This window comes from Protopterus annectens, chromosome 1.part0, assembly GCF_019279795.1.
Source record: "Protopterus annectens isolate FY-2018-M chromosome 1.part0, PAN1.0, whole genome shotgun sequence".
Lineage (NCBI taxonomy): Eukaryota > Metazoa > Chordata > Ceratodontiformes > Protopteridae > Protopterus > Protopterus annectens.
Genome location: NC_056725.1, coordinates 1,722,016,151 through 1,722,034,440, shown reverse-complemented (window position 1 = coordinate 1,722,034,440; position 18,290 = coordinate 1,722,016,151).

Sequence of the window (18,290 nt, the reverse complement as noted above, 5' to 3'; positions counted from 1 at the left end):
TAGTTTGCTTTGGAAGACTTCTCAAGAAGTCTTATTTGCTTGTTTAAGCTGAGGAGGCAATGTTTCCAGTTTAGGGTTTGCTGTATCTTACTCTTAGACAATGATTTCTTCCTCTTATTTTAAAGCCTGTTAATGGCAGTTGTCCACCAGACAGGTTTGCTCTTTCTTGAGGAGCTTGCTTTGGTCTATCAGGTATGGCTGATTCAATGCAGTTATACAGGTGTTTGTGTAAAGCATTGATGAAGAACTCAGCATAGTTGTCAGTTCTGTCTGAGGGGAGGTGCAGTGAAGCTATTTATACCATCCTGTAAAAGGGTATAATCTGCTTTGGAGAAGGTTTTTACTTTAGCTGCTGCTGCTAGGGGGCATCAGGTGTGATAGTTACTTCTAATGAGACTAATTTGTGGTCAGATCTCACCAAGGAAGACCTCACAGTGGGGCTGCTACAGTGGTCCCCCATATTGGTAAGCACCAGAACCAGTTTGTTGACACCACTTGTGGGGTTATCAACAAGCTGGTCCAGGTCATTGGAGTTAACGAAGTCGAGGAAGCTTTAGGTAAGTGAGTTTGAACATGTGTAATTTACCCAGTTAAGGGATGGGTAGTTAAAGTAATCCAAAACCAAAGTTTTCAGATGTATCTTGATAGACTCAAGTAGATTCAAATAGTCAGAGTGGGAGTCCTGATTCATGGAGGGGTCCTGTAGCTGGCAATGACTTGAATAGGTGTCCTATCAACAGTTAATTGCACCTGAAGTATCTCCAGGAAATCATACTGTTTTACCAGTCTGGAGATGTATTTATCTTTAATGAATATTGATACACCACTTCCTTTAGTTTTCACGGCTTCAGTTTGTGGTCTGAATGTGTGGAAGGAGGTGTAACCCAGTATGGCTGGGGTGCTTTCCACAGCCTTGAACCAGGTCTCCGTAACTGCACACATGTCTGCGTCTTCCTAGATGAGGACTGCCTCCAGTGAGTGAAGTTTCATGTTAAGACTCCTATCATTTAGCAGCATAACCTTGAGGTTGTTTTTAGATGGAGTTTTTATGTTGGGAATTTTGTCCTTGAGACACTGCCTAAAATAGGCACCATGGAGGTGGCAAGAGCCTTAGCCAGTAGCTGAAATCCCAGGGGTGATTGATGAAGACCATCTCTGAAAAAGCATCAAGGTTTGTCAATCGTGTAATCCCAGGCTGACAGATACTGGATCCCCTTGAAATGACACCAGAAACTGAGCCAATTATTCAAGTCAGTCATTTTCTGTTTGTAGTGAGGCATCATCCTAGGTAAAGGTAAAATGCTGCTTTAGACTAGGGAAATACTTGCCTGAGACACCTAATCTGAAAGCAGAGTCATGTCTTTCTTCATATAGTCCAGAGAGGTACATCTCAAATCGTTCACACCAGCATGGACTATGATAGTGTCATAACAGTAGCTGTTGTTGAGATACCTGAGTGCATGTGTGATATGGCAGATCCTACCACCTGACAGAAAGCTGACTGTGACCTTTTCCTTATCCAGCCTGGAGAGAGGGACAGCTGTGTGTCTCACAATGGAATCACCTATGACTAATACATTTGATTTTGTTTTTTGCCTTAAGGCCTTGACAAGAGAGACACTGGTGTGTGAGCTATTATGTGTAGTGTGCTCTCTAGAGGAAGTATTATGTGTAGCATGCTTGTGTTTGTGTTTGGGAGGTCTCTGGTGTTTAGGTATGTTTCTGGCGAGGACCTCCACATATGTAGTTATGTGTCATATGTGTTTGGGTGGAGTAGGAGGTGAGGTATGCATGCTGACAATCCGCTCATTGTCATATGTACTGATTGATGTGTGAGAGAGCATGGATTCAAGGTTCTTAATATAGTTGCATCTCTCACATGTCAAGTGTGTGTGTGGACTAGTAGTAGAGAGTTGTTGGTGAACAAGAGTCAGTTGCTATACTACCTTAGGATGCCACGTTGACCAAGCTGGCTGGAGAAAGTGTGGGAAATTGTCCATCCATACTGTTAGGTCAATTTATATGGTCAGGAAAAGAGGTTGCACTTAGGAATGACTAGTGGGTAAGAGGTGTGTTGGTACCTCTGAATCTAGACTTAGTGTTCCACCTGACAGTAGAGCAGAGCTGTGAAAAACCTCTGGATGACCACAGGCAAAGTGCTAAGGGAAAATTTAACAAACAAAATGTTTATGTGTATAACCGCCAACAGCGACCATTGCTACATGGCAGTGCATGATTGTAAGCTACATGCAAACAAATGCAAACACGAAGCTTAAATAAAACAAAAAAAAATCCTTATAACTCAAACTAGCGAATAAGGACGCTCTCACTGAGCTCTAGTCCAATCACCCTCGATTAGATGGGACCCAGACAGCACTCTCCTCCTACAAGGGTACAGATGGGCCTTCACCAACAGGGATGGCTTGAATTTTATGCTCAGAAGTTACAAAACATACGCTGAAACAGTAAACCTGGACTGGACTATGCTACAGCTGAACTAGTACAGCATACAGTAAAATGTGGCAAAGAACAGTTCAGACAATTCAGACAGACAGTAGAATGCAAATACAAATTAAAAGTGCAATATAAGACATACACACATTAATCCCAACTATTCAAATGTAGACAGTGTATGAACATGATTAGTCATTTCATTCAAACCTCACAAATGCAAACACAAACTAAGCAATAATGCACGTATACATGATGTTCTTATCACCACTTGGAAGGCTTTGGCCTGTGGTATATCACCAACTAATTAAAAAAGAACCAGAAGAGGATATTCAAAATCCTCAAACTCATAATACCTGGGAGGGGGGATGTTCCTATGTATTATCAAATTGCTGCTCCTATGACACAACTCAATATCCATATGCATTGACCCACATAAGTAATCCAAAAATCAGTATTCTGATATCAAAACTTTTTAAAACACACCCCCACACATGCACACACACACACACACACACACACACACACACACACACACACACACACACACACACACACACACACACACACACACACACACATACACACACACACATATATACATCTAGCAGAAGCAGCATATCACAGACATTTAATTTGTATCACTGATATGTTGTATGAGTGGCACATAAGGCAGTTCCATTAATGGTAACTTCTGACAAACATAACTGTAGCAATTGCTTATCTTAACCAGTTACCATTCAACAAATAAAATTCACATGAAATAGTACTGCATTGTAGCATTTGGTTGTTTGCCATATACTCATTCCTAAAGCATAATAAGTAAAAGATGTTCTAAGTTACAGCTATAATCCTATTAATTTAGCAATGGTATTACCCAAAGTTGTAAATATGAGCTTCAAGTACAAGGATTCACGGACCAGCTCACGTACCGGTTAACAAACGTGAAAAATAAATATATATATATATATATATATATATATATATATATATATATATTTCAAAGCAAATACCACTTTATTTTAATTCAGCATTTTGCCACATCAACCTAAATAATTCTGAAATATAATCTATGAAATCTAACAAGTTTTGGGTGTGTCAAAAGCTTTATGTTCTAGTAAGCTAAAATCTACAAAATCAAAGCATATTATCAGTTATGAGTTATGTGTGAGATTCCGAAACGCAGTGTCCACTGAGTAACACTAGTGCAGAGAGAAACGTGTAACAGTAATTGCACAATTAAAAGACAAAGGGCAGGATTCACGAAGCCTCCATGTAAGAGTTACAAGGCTTACACGGAGGCTGCAGTTAAACGGTGTGACATCAGCATGCCATGCATATGCATGAGGGCATGCTGAATCACACCTAAGGCTAACACGGTCCATGTAAGACAGTAGGGGGCGTGTCTGTAGGGCGAGCCCTGCAAACAGACACGCCCCCAGAAGAGTAAAAGTCCCGAAAGTAAACCCCCACGACAGAGTCCATGTAAATGTGAATAAATACAACACAACACATGCCCCCACAGACTATGAACATAAAATGTATAAATGAACATCTTATATTTTTTTTTATAAGTTGTAAAGATGTTTGCCCGTGAGTGCGCTGCCTGGGCGTGCCCGGCGCTTAGCCACAGTTAGCAGTCAGTGGAAAAGCATATAAGAACTAAATATGCAAAGTAAGACAAGAAGCAATAGCGTAGCGGTAGAGACGTTGGCTGAAGAGGAGGCAGTCATGGTTCGAGCCCCCACAACATCAATTTTTATTTTTAGTGAAATAAGCACGAAACAATTCCCTGACATATATGTACATATATAAAATTATATTTTATGTAAAATGTAATGAAATGGGCCATGTATTTTGAAGAAATGTGAGATAATAAAAAAAAAAAAAAATGTCAGATGTGCCTATAGCTGAGCTACAGTCTAACAAGTTGAGTATATCTGCCTGTAGGTGAGCAGTGGTTTAACAGGTGTAAAATGAGTGCCCGTAGGTGAGTAGTGGTTTAACAGGTGTAGAAGAAGTGGCCAGGGTTGAGCAGAATACCAACACACTGAAACTGTTTGCCCGTAGCTGAGCTGAGCGTAACATGCATGCTGACAGCCAAATGGCGTGTAAGCCAGCGTGACCCTTTTGCGCGGAGCTGAGCACCGCACCAACAAGCTAATGGATGGGCAACGTTGAGCAAGCTGTATCAAAACTGCCTTTACACAGACACACCTCCTAGCCTGTGTAGACAGTCATAAAATATAAAAAGCAATGGCCAGGCTCGAACCCAGGATACTATGCACCATAGTCAAAGTACTGAACCACTAAGCCATGACAGTTGCACTTAGAAATGTAGTAATAGCATATATGTAGGAATGAATAGAAAGAGGAGCATGACAAAGCAGGTTGATACAATTCCAAAATGGCCAATCACAGATAAGTGCGGGAAAAACGGCATATATAAGCCCCATAGGCGGGAATACACAGCATAACCGATTGTGGAACCGACTTGCAGCCAGGATGGCAGGTGTAGGAGAGGGTAGTTGCTTCCGAGCACAGAGGTGGGGCGTTGAGGAGTCCAAATATATGGTTTGGCTCCTCGTCTATGATCATGAGGCCCAACTCATGCAGGGCCAGGTCCTGTGGGGAGTATATAGGGCTGAGGTGTGGGACCGGTTGGCACATGATCTCACCAGTGCCACAGGAATACCTAGGACTGGTGAACAGGTCCGTCACCACCATGCGGACCTGAAGAGATGGAAGCAGGACCAACTGAACCGTTGGATTCAGGAGGCCCGGCACATGCCCAACGCCCCACTACTGAGTAAGTGACATGTAATTATTTATGTAAGAAAGTAACCTAGCTGATATTATGGAGATGTGTATTCCAATATTACTTCATTTATATTGCAGCTGCAGGTGTCCGTTCTGTGAACCGTCGAGCCTATGCCGATAGGCTGGTGCGGTTGCGCCACCAGGCAGGTCAGTAATCCTCTCCCTGTAACTGTAAAAAAATATATAAGTATGACAGCTTGCAAAAATGTGCAGTGTAGTCACTTATTAATAAAATGTGCAAGTAACAGTGTAAGAGAGTTTGCAAGTATTGCTTGATTACAAAAGTGTGATGCAGCCTGTAATCCAAAAATAAAAATGAAACAAGTCTGAAATAAAGATGTCCCAACTGTAATATAATAGTACATAACCTGCAGCAGGCTGAAAAGTACAGCTACAGAAGCTGAGTAAAACACATGTGTGAAATATATCCCTGTTTAAATTCTGAAACATGACACAAGTGAGACTGTTGGAAAGGATTGTTATAACTAAATGTAAAACATGTCAATAAAGCCTAGAATTAAGTACCATCCTGAATTGTAAAAATAAAACAGGTGAGAGAGTGTGAGAAAGAGGTATGAATCCACCAATAAAGTAGTAATAACTCCTGAATAAAGTATACCGCAGTCAGTACAGAATGAAATGAATGAGACAGGCAGAACCAAACAGCAACATGTGTTGAAAAAAGTACTGAAGCTGGAATGTGTGTCCCAAAATCTGGATATGTTGCTCTCAGTTTGCAATATGCAGATAGTATGGTTGTATGAAATACCAAACATCCACAGTTGTCTATAGCCATATAAAGCAAATGTAGCAGGATGATGTAGCTGAACAGAGCCAGATATGAATGTGTATGAATACATATGAAATGTATATTGATGTAGCAGTAACATTCCTATCACCAACCTGAATTAGTTATCACATAGGTAACTGTAGTCAGACCTGTAGTGTGTATATATCTGCAGCTAGTAGAAATGTACAGCATATGTATAGGTATTTGAAGTTGTTAATGAAATATTTCTTCACCCTACCCTATAACCACAAATAATCCATTCCATGTGAAATGGGTATGTGCATTCACAATTAACACCCCTGGACATTTGTCCTGTTGGTTCATACATATTTGCATGTACGTTGATGCATGTGCCCTGTTCATACATCCAAACCTGATGGCCTGTTGCAATCAATCAACCCTGCATGTTGTTGGATTGTGTATTGCTGTTCAAATTATGCATGTGTTATGCTTGCTGTTCAATGGCTTGAATTTATGGGTGTTTGGTTAATGGGAATACTAATGCATGCTGTTACAACTAATTGTGAATGGTATTGTACGTTACTAACCAAACTGTCATAAAATAATGCAAAACATAGGACGACAGGGAAGGCGGGTTCCAGCGGACCCACCTCTCCCACCTCAGCTGGCGAGTGCACCTGGCAGTAGTGCCCAGGCCGGACCCTCCTCCGGTGGCCCTGTGCCACCTGCGGGTGGAAGCGCTGCAGGGGATGGGGCTCATCCCCCCTCTGCAAGCATGGCCAGAGGAGAACATCCACTCACCCTCCATAGTGTCCGGACTGTGGTGCGTAGGGAGATCCGGCACGCTGTGCTTGGGCCCCTACACCAGCTTGAGGCACGGGTGGCACAACTCACGGGCATGCCTGCTGCCCGGCCTACACAGCCCCCAGCACAGCCCCGTCCTGGGCAGTGAAGGCACAGTGGCAACTGCCCATGGGTGGGGATCTCAGTTCCACTGTTGCCATCTGTGGGCTCATGGGCTCGAGATATCCAAAAATCCGTCCCCGTCAATTGTGTAACCCCCCCACATGTGTCATACACCACCCCTGTATGCGTCTTGTTTGTCTTGTCTGTTAACCTCCCCTACCTACCTCCCCAGCTATACTGACTTCCTGTACCTGACATACCACTCTCACCTGAAAAAAAAAGGGCACTCTGTACCCACAAAAAAATTATGCCCCATACATAACTGCCCATTTTGCACACATGTCTGCTGGACATGTAAACTGGAAATTACAATTGGCTGTACAACAAATATTATTGTTGTCCTCACACCTCTTTCAGGGGTGGAAGGTTTCAAATTTCACACCAAATTACAAACATATGCACAGCTGTTGCTGACGAAGAAATGGGCAGCTATGGACCTTTCCTACATCCTTCCTGCAAAACCTGAGCTTGTTTTCCTACTGTCCTACCCTCTTTGTGCCCCTTTTTTCACCACTTTCCTATCTCCCCATTTTCTTTTCTTTAAAAGAAAATAGCGTGTGCGCGAGTAAGCACTTTTAAGCAGTAGTAAGCAGGTGTGCTTCTGTGCTTAGCTAAGCGTGTGCTTGTGAAGCTAGCGGCAGTGCGCATGCGTGACCTCCACAAACCAGCTAACCCGCTTACAACTGCTTAAAAGTGCCTTAGTCACTCTGAATGACAAGGCCTGTAGTTTTCTCAGCAGCAAAATAAAATACCTCCCTCAGTCTCGAACCCAGGACCTTGGAAACACTAGTCTGCATGACTTACCACTAAGCCATGACTGCTATACAAGAACATTTTGCTGAAAGAAATATATCATAAAATAGTAGGAATTAATGTAAAGGGAATATAGCAAGTCTAGTACACAAAGCATGTCATGTATATTTACTGTCAAATCTAGTGGATTTGTAAAATAGTACTGTGTGCTGAGAAACAGTCATGCTAGTTGGTAGCTACTAGGTAATAATGTCACAGTAGCATTTGGCAAGCCACACACATACTCAGAGCAGGATAAACACTGCCATAGTTGAATAGTTAAGAGATCAGACATAGTAACAGTGACTGAGTGACAGGGATGTCCCTGATGTGAAAACAAATGTCAACTGTGCCCCACTGACACCCTGTCAAATGTACTAACAGTAGGCAGAAAGGTGTAACTACACATGCAATGGTAACTATGACTGACTGAAGGTATGCACCACCTGCACGTCACAAATGGTGTACTAATACATATGCTTGAAATAACCCACAGTCACAACTGCAGAATATCAGAATATGTCATTGGAGTAACCCACTGCTATGTACCATTCCATGAGGCTGATAAAAGATGCACAAACAGACTAAACAAAATGGCACAAGTGCTGAATCAACCAGGAACAAAACCAAAAAGCACTTGAAGGAAATGAGGCTCCAGGCGAAAATTCAGATGGTTTATTGAGGTATAAAAATAGCGAACATGCACACATTTTATACCTCAATAAACCATCTGAATTTTCGCCTGGAGCCTCATTTCCTTCAAGTGCTTTTTGGTTTTGTTCCTGATAAAAGATGCACCGGAGAGTATCTGAGGCCTGCTCAGCAGCATGATCAAATACCCCTGTAAGTGTCAAGGCCCACACCATGGCCAGACCACACTGCATGCAGTAACACCCTACCACAACAAACACATAGGGAACTGCTGCCCAAACAGATTTAGCAAGCATTACAAGCTGTGAATGTAAATGGAAAATAGGAAAGCCATAGCAACACATTACAGGAAAGACACCTAGCAGGCATACAAGGAGTGAATGTAAAGGCCAAATATTGAAGCCATAGCAACAGATTGCAAGAGCCACTGCTATATACCAGTTACACCACAATCCCCACAGGAAAGCACACACACCCATATACACAGTATTACTAGTCGTAGGTGTCAGTTTACATACATACGGAGACGAGGACACTGGAGGAAGGAATACTCAGCTTACAGAACAACATGCATTGCAGTGTCTACAACACAGCCTGAAATATGAGAGACATACCAACCCTTACACTCACAGAACAGTGTCCACAGCAAACCAGCATGGTCCCCACCCTGATAATCTGAAAGGGCTACGCCTACCTAACAGACCTTTTTATAGCACAGTCCTGTAATCACAGTGAGAACTGCAATCACTACACAACAGCTAACAATTGGTGCAGAGGCCATCACATGGACATGTGCAGATACCTACAAAAGCATCCTGTACTCCCAGTCCACACATGCAATACTGTCATTGCACCCACTGGAGGTAGAGAGAGAGAGAGAGAAAGAGAGAAAGAAAGAAAGAAAGAAAGAAAGAAAGAAAGAAAGAAAGAAAGAAAGAGAAAGAAAAAAAAACCCTGTAACAACAAAACAAAGAGGCTGACAGCAAGCCAAGTAACTGCAAACCTATGCAAACAGCTGCAACAAACACAGGTAATGTAAAGTACTACTATAATACTCTACATACTGTGAACCCTCCAGATGTGTTATTGGCCTGTATCTATGTATATGAAGATGTGCATAGGGCCGTGGACATACTGCAACTGTCACTGAAGGCTCCACATACATATGTATGTGACGGTAGCTATGTGCACATAGCAATGTAGGTTGTAGTGCAATGTACAAGTAGGTTGTACAGTAATGGATGTTCAGCAGTATGTTACTGTGTGTATACATATGTGGAACTAAAAAGGAGTATATATATATATATATATATATATATATATCTATAAAACATGTGTATACGTATGTATATTGAGATTTGTATGTATATATATCTATATATATATATATATATATATATATATATATATATATATATATATATATATAATATGCATATGTGTATACATAGATAGAGAGGGATGTAGAAATACATAGACATATATAGTTTCACAGTGTCATAGTTTAGTACTAGGCTATCTGCAGACAGTGTATAGAATAGATTTAGAAACTTGTGCCTCTGTATAGTAGTGACACAGTGAAGACCCCCCTACATAATAGCATTAGTTTACTGTGCCTCTGTCTAGTAGTGACACAGAGATGACCCCTGCTGTAAACCTATGATCTCCCATCCACTCGTCAAGAATGCAAATCAAGAGTGTCAGTGAGGGTCTCTGCCTAACATGAACTGGGATCCTGTTCCACAGTATGGGAAACCTCTTAGTGATGGATCTGTCCCTACAGTATGTCCTATTCATATGTGTGTTGAGGTTTAAATCCGTAGCTGTTGTGGTTCTGATGTATTTGGATTGTATGAGGTGGAACATGTCCATCAATACCTGATTGGACATGGCCTACTACGTCAGGCACAGATCACCACTACGTAGGCAGTATGCTATGGAATAGAGCATGAGTTACGTTAGTCTGGCAGCATATGACAGTTGTTGCAGACCCTTGATCCTCCTGGTGATGTACTTATGGGGTCCCCCTAGCTGTAGCAAGTGCCAGGTGAGGTGCATACCAAATGGGGCATAGTACACAGTCATGGGCCTGATAAGGGAGGAGTATAGGGGTACAATGACCCCTTTTGATCTGGATGTGAATCCCTTCATGATAAGGTGGGCAAGGTAGGAAGTCTATCCAACCACTTTGGCAACGTGGGTGTCAAATGAGAGGTCAGCATTGATCAGTGTCACCAGGTCTCCGATTACTTTGTCTGTACTCAGTGGGTTACTGTCTATGTGATAATATGTGGGTACCTTGTCCATCCAAAAGGGTATGAGTATACATTACGTGGCATGCAGTTTAAGGCCATGACTCCGGCACCAGTTGTTGGTGTCCGTGAGGCCTGTCAGTAGGATGTATGTGTCAGCTGGTGTATCGACTATGATGCCTAGAATGCAGTCATCTTTGAACATTGTCAGCCACTACCCTCCCATGTCTGCTTCCACATCTGAGAATTATATGCCGAACATGAGCGGTCCCAAGACAGAGCCCTGTGGGACACCACTTGTGACTGGCTCTGAGTCTGACATGGCACCAGTGAGTTTGACTGTAGGGTTTCTATCCGTTAGCCGGTTTGCAACCCATCTTGTGACATATGTATTTACATTTCAGCTGTTGATCATGTCTATGATGCCAGAGTACGGTATTGTGTTGAAAGCCGTAGGCAAGTCCAGGTAGGCTGTATGGACCGCTGTGCCCTCGTCAATGGCTCTAGTGACTGATTTGAAAAGGTCAACCAGGTTCATAAGGCAGGATCTGCCCTCTACAAAGCCAAACTGGGTGGGATCAAGTGTCTAAGTCCCCAATGTCTCTGTGTATGAGTACCATAATGATCCTTTCCATAGCGTTGCAGACAGGCTGGTTAAGCTTATGGGGCGGTAGTTACCAGGGTCTGTAAAGGTGCCTCTTGTGTGGAGTGGGACTACTGTTGCTGTATGCCAGTGTCCAGGTACATATGCTGTAGTAAGGCTACGGCTGAATAGCATTTAATGTGCATGTGTAGCTCCTCTTGCAGTTCACGTAGCATGCAACCTGCAATACCGTTGGGTCCCATTGATGCTGTGTTTACAGCTTTGCTGAGGGTGGCTCCCAGCTGGACATCTGAGATGACAGGGAGGTTACAGTCAGCTGGGATAAGTAATTTCTCATGTGTGGGTGAGGGAGGGAGAAATCTGCACTGAACCTGTCTGCCAGAATGTTGGCATTATCTGTGTGTTCAGTGTAGCGTTTGTCACTGTGAACTAACTGTGAACACAACTGAGGGTTCCCAGCCAGGTGTGTAACATAGCAGAAGAAGGCCTTGTGGTTATCTGTAGTGTCCATAGCGATGTCCCTCTCATTGTTGGCCTTGCATGTTTGTACGACAAAACGTATCTTTCTACTACTGCTGATCAGAGATGCCGTAGCTCTATGGAATTATGCTCTGCTGTGCAGTAGCTACCTTCTGTTGTTATACAATTTGTTCAATGCTGGGGTCCACCAGACAGGACGCCTGCCCTTGGTAGAGAGGGTCATGGTTTCATTTGTGATTGCATGATCCATGCATTCTTGGAGATGTCCATAGAAAGCATATGTGAAGGTGTCTGCATTGTGGGAAGTAGTTTACACTGGCCCAGTGGGCATTAAGAATACCAACTCAGTTATAAGAAGTGTAAAGTCAGCATGTGAGAGGTTTCCCACTGTAGTCTTTTGTGTTGTGGGGGAGTTGGGATATGTATATCCAGGGGGATTAGTCTGTGGTCAGATGTGACTAGTGAGGGGTATACTTCCGGTGTGTAGCACATTGTCCCCATGTTTGTGATGATCAGGTCTAGTATATTATCTCCTGTTGTGGGAGAGTTGACTAGCTGTTCCATTGCATTTGCCTTAGTGAATTCCGGGAACCTTTGGGCTAGGGTGTTTGGGGTAGAATAATGCACCCAGTGTATGTTAGGGTAGTTGAAGTATCCCAATATGATGGTGTGTGGTGGGACATTCATATCCTCCAATGTCTTCAGGAAGGCTGACTGTGGTTCCTGAGATTGGGAGGGTGGTCTATAACATGCTACCAGTTGTATAGCAGGTTTGCCTATGGTTATCTGCACCTGGATGGTCTGTGATGCTTCATGTGTTGCCACTAACCTGGAGGTGTGTGTGTTCTTCATGAATATGGACACACCCCCTCCCTTTTTGTTTTGTCCTGAGTCCTGGAGCCAAAAAGCATGATACGGGGTATAGCCTGGTACCGCTGGTGTGCTCTCAGGAGCCTTGAACCAGGTTCTCACTTACTGCACAGACATCGAGATTGGTAGAACAGATATATGTAATACACACATACATATATAGATATCTGTAGAGACATATACATATACAGATAGATCTGACTGACAACAGATATGTCTGTATATGACTATCTCTCTCTCTCTGTCCCACCCCCTCACACTCTCACTCTCCCTGTGTCTCTCTCTCTCTCTCTCTCCCCTCTCTCCCCACATCTATATGTATATATCTACATCTATATATACATATTTTATATACATATATACAAACATATATATATATATATATATATATATATATACAGATATAAATATATCAATATATATATACATATATATATATATATATATATATATATATATATATATATATATATAGACTGTGTGAGGCACATGTGTGCAGATGTCTTGCAACAGGTGCCTGGTGTCAAAGGCATGGAGTGAACACCAGTGTGCATACTGGAGTACCATACACCATTCAAAAACACTGACACCAGTAACCACCACATATGTACATGCCTGCCCACCACTGCATGTGTCAGGGGGGAACAGGGGCAACAAGCGTACAATAGGCTCCACATTGATATACACAGTGGCACACTAGTCCTGTAATACCTGTACATGGAATGTGTCAGCGGACATGGTGTGTCAGCTATGGACATGTAGGTCACTGTACCCCTCCACACCCCACAATGTCCTACACGGTATGTACCTCCCATGACAGCTACAGATATGGAGAAGGACACAGATATATGCAAGTAACTGTGTCAATGCACTCAAACACCACAGAGTGCACACAGACTACCTACATAGAGGTTACCATTGCTGGATATACATAGTTCGGTCCACCCATGACAGTTGTCTAACAACCATGGTAACACCTCCAACATCCACAACACAAATTACCTATGTCTGTCGTCCTTGTCACTGCAGTATATAGCACATGGTGGAGGTACAGGACCCTACCCACAGATATGACATACCCTGTAGTAGACCACACAGAATTAAGAAGCAAGGCTCCCCATGAGCAGATGTCAGACATACCCCTGCTGAATGTTATGCAGATAGGTAATATGCCATATGAGTCACCCTGTGTAACTGTTTGTAAGGAGCAGGTACGATCATAACACGTGTCACAAGGGGCAGGGTAGCATAACAGTATGCTGCTGTAGGCCCAGGGCCAAAAGCACACTACCTACCTAAGACACAATGCACACCCATGAACACATTGCAAACGGAATATGTGAGGTGGAATGAGTGTGCTAGTGACTGGGTGCATGTTGTGTATTGGTGTGATTGCTCACCATGACTGTCTGTCTGTCATGGTAGTGTGTGTCCTTGGTGTGAGGCCAGAGACAGGTGTGTGAGGTATTGCGATCAACACATACTACATTGCCATATGTTGTGCTGTGTTACCCTGTATGTCACTGTGGTGTAGGTAGGGTTATGGCAAGTAAGAGTAGTGTGCATTACCAGTGAAATATGTAACGTGCATTGTGTGCAGTGCATGGGCTGATAATGTTCCCCATACAGTACCTTGATACAAACCCCCAGTGTGAGGTTGTGTATTGTACCTGAAACAGTGTGTTGACTGCTGCAGTATACTAGTCTGTCGTATGGAGTGTGCCAGGTACTGTTGCACAGTTGTTGGATGAGCACTGATATCTGGTCATTTACATGTGTATCCCCCAGTAGACAGACAGATGCTATATATGGTGCTTAAGTTATATCACTGCAGTCGAGTATTATGTGTATTCTGTGTGCCAGAGTTTGCTGACAGATATTGCTGACATATTTTCCTTCTCCTTTTCAGGGCTATGGTTCACCAGCGGAACCCTGTCTACTCCGCTGCAGAGGAGGAGGAGATACACAGAGCCTGGTGTGGGATTTCACTGTACTCTTTTTCCACACCAGCCAGAACCAGCAGGAGAGGGCTGCACTGTGGCAAGACCTGGTCCATCGGGTAAATGACATATGCACACATAACCGGACATATGAGCAGGTACGCCATCACTGCAGTGATTTAATTAGAAATGTCCGTCAGCGTGCGTCGGATATCCACAGGCAGCAGCTTGCCACAGGTGGTGGGCTGGCTAGACATCCCCCCTCACCAGACTGGAGGGACTACTCCTAAGCGTTGTGGCTCCAGCACAACAGCAACAGCAGCAGCATACATGTGTAATGATGGATGCTGGAGCCACACAGTAGCAGGACACGGAGCATGCAGGTAACATGCCATGTGTATAGTTGACCATTCTTTACACTGTTAGGTTATGCATGTGTGAAGTGTGTCCTCGTTTTGTAGCTGTAATCTTGGTAATTATTGTGCAATAGTGATATCTTCAATATCTGCAGTACACCTGTGGAAGCTAACTGTTGCACTACTGAACTGTATCATGCCCACAGTATCAATGGCACAGTTGTGCCCACTGATGATAAATGTCTCTTTTCTGCAGGTCCCTCTGGTGTAACAGCAAGGCAGCCTATCCATGCTGGTGAGTGTGTAATACCATTACCTTCAATACTCTGTATACTAATAGTAATAATAGGCTGTAGCAGTAGTGCTATGTGTTTGATTGCAGGTGTGTTTCTGTCTGTGGGTTGATATGTCATATACTGAGGTGTGTGCATGTGTGCATGTGCCCATGTGCATATGTGTGCATGTATGCATGTGTGCATGTGTGCATGTGCCCATGTGTGCATGTGTGCATGTGCGCATGTGTGCATGTGTGCATGTGTGCATGTGCCCATGTGTGCATGTGTGCATGTGCCCATGTGTGCATGTGTGCATGTGTGTATGTGCCCATGTGTGCATGTGTGCATGTGTGCATGTGCCCATGTGCCCATGTGCGCATGTGTGCATGTGTGCATGTGCCCATGTGTGCATGTGTGCATGTGCGCATGTGTGCATGTGTGCATGTGCCCATGTGTGCATGTGTGCATGTGCCCATGTGTGCATGTGCTCATATGTGCATGTGTGCATGTGTGCATGTGTGCATGTGTGCATGTGTGCATGTGTGCATGTGCCCATGTGCCCATATGTGCATGTGCCCATGTGTGCATGTGTGCATGTGTGCATGTGTGCATGTGTGCATCAGTGGTGACATTGTGTACACATTGTAAACTGTGTTTCCTGTCTTACTCCCACAGGTTCTGGTGCTGCTCTGGTGTCGTGCAGCAGGGAACCTGAATCAGCTGCTGTGGATAGTGATAATGATGATACCTGTGTAATGGCACAGGTAGGTGTGCCAGGGTCCGTCATTGGTCAGCCAATTGACACTACACAGCTGTCGACCCCATCAATGCGCACAGTCATCCTGCCAATACATCCTTTGTCACCAATGTCCCTAGGTGATGGACAGGATACAGTGGGCATTGACCAGGGTAATGTGGTACCGGTGGTACATGCATCCCCACACAGCAGCCATGGCCAGGGTCCTGACACGGTACCACACAGGCAGACATCCATGGGTTCTCGTGGGAGCATCCGTGGGCGTACCGGCCCTGTCAGATGTGCCCACAGAGGTCTTTCAACCTCAGCTATGTTTCAGGCTGTAATGCAGGCACAGTCACGTATGGAACGGTACACCAGACAGGGTCTGAGGGAGCTGAGAGCATGTCGCACAGCCATGAGTGACAGTATGCGTGATGTTGCGGCTGCCATCCGCAACTTCACCAAGGTCATTGACAGACATTGGGGGGACACATTAGATCTATTCCACAACTACATGTCCATCAGCCAGGGCAATGGTGGATGGTTGAGGCGTCAACGTGGCCATATGCCAGCAACAGCAGCAGCTGGCAGCTGTTGCAGACGACAACAGGCCAGCGGCCACTCACATAGTGCCAGCAGCAGCCCCAGCAATGCTGGGTCTGTGCTGTCATCAGACCGCCCCAGGAGACCACGTGCACGTGGCACTGGGCAGTCCCAACAGGGACCTGTCTTTAGTCACCAACCACCTGCTTCTGATGGCAGTACCCAGTCTGGCTTAGTACCTGATACGGTCTGTAGCACCCCTGCCAGGCACAGGTACCGTGTCCGTGGCCACAGACAGTGATCTGTATGACCTGGCAGGTACAGTCTGTGGCTGTCCACAAACACCTGTATATGGCAGCCATGAGGTGGGACTGTGTGCATTCATACACACATGCAAAGTGATAACACCTAGGGCTACCGCATACATGCACACACTGCATCAACATTGCCCCATCTTGTACTGCTGTCCCTCACCAACACACACACACAGACATGTCAATTGGTTGTATCAGTGGCAGACTCAGGCATACCAGGTACACACCCTGTGCATATGATGAAACTGTGCCACCGTCTGCAATCTGTAAAATCGGTGCAGGAACAGGTTAACATGGTGCTGATGCACAGGGTGACTACATAGACGTATTGTAATAGTATGATGTTGACAACAGTACAGTGTAATGATAGCATTGTGGGCATATATCAGCATGCCTGATGCAGTTACAGTATGAATGTCAATGTATTGTTTTGTACACCCATAGTAATTACCACAGTGTTCTGTCTGCACATCTTTGCATACTGGTGGTGAGGCTGTGAAGGGATGGCCATCTACATAGGTAGCACAGGGGATATAACAATGTACATATTGATACTCAATGATGGCCATGTCAACTGCGAGTTGCATGCTGTCCACACACGACTCTGCAATGCAGATGTTTCAGGATGTTGATATCTGTGCAGTACTACACAACAGGTTCAAGGCTCACAAGAGCACACTAGCACTACAAGGTCACACCTCATACCATGCATGACAGCACCAAAACACAGAACTAACTGTGACAGGAGGGAGAGTGTCCATACATGTCAAGGATACTGTGGTGCCAGGACAGGGTAGCATACATCATACTAAGTCTGGAACTGCTGAGTGAGGGCTCAGTGTCTGTTATTTGACATGTGTATTATTACAGGTATGAGCACTTGGGTATCAGGCCAGTTATTCAACATTACGAAGGTACGTGGTCTATACACTTGTTTGGGGTGCGGCTGGACCCAGCCCATCTGACCTGTGAATGTCTGGGTACGGCTTATAGTGCCTGCATATATGCACTGTTACCTACTGGAAGTCGTACACCTTGTTTGTTGTAGCATAGTCTACATACAAGCCTGCTGACTGTAGCTTTGTTTGTATGCATGTTTGCCTGTTCATAGGTTCATAGGTTCATACTAGGCTATCTGCCCTGGGGTAATTATAAGCCTAGCCCGATTCTGTATGGCTTACACCACCCCTTGATTTGAGTATACTGTGCCCTTTTTAAGGTTTAGTGTGGGATTAGTTCCCGAAACACTGATTCCACCTGCAGTGCAGATATACAGTGCCTCTGTGGATCCCTAGTGACATCTGTATTGCTTACTGTACTGATGTCCAGGTGTCACTTGACAGAACGTCACTGTTTATCCTGTTTGCATGTAGCTTGCCTGTAACACATTGCATATGACTTACCTCACATTTGCTCTCAAGACAGCATTCATATATGCCAGCACTAATAAATCAGGAGCACTACACCCTCACATAGTCACCTTGAG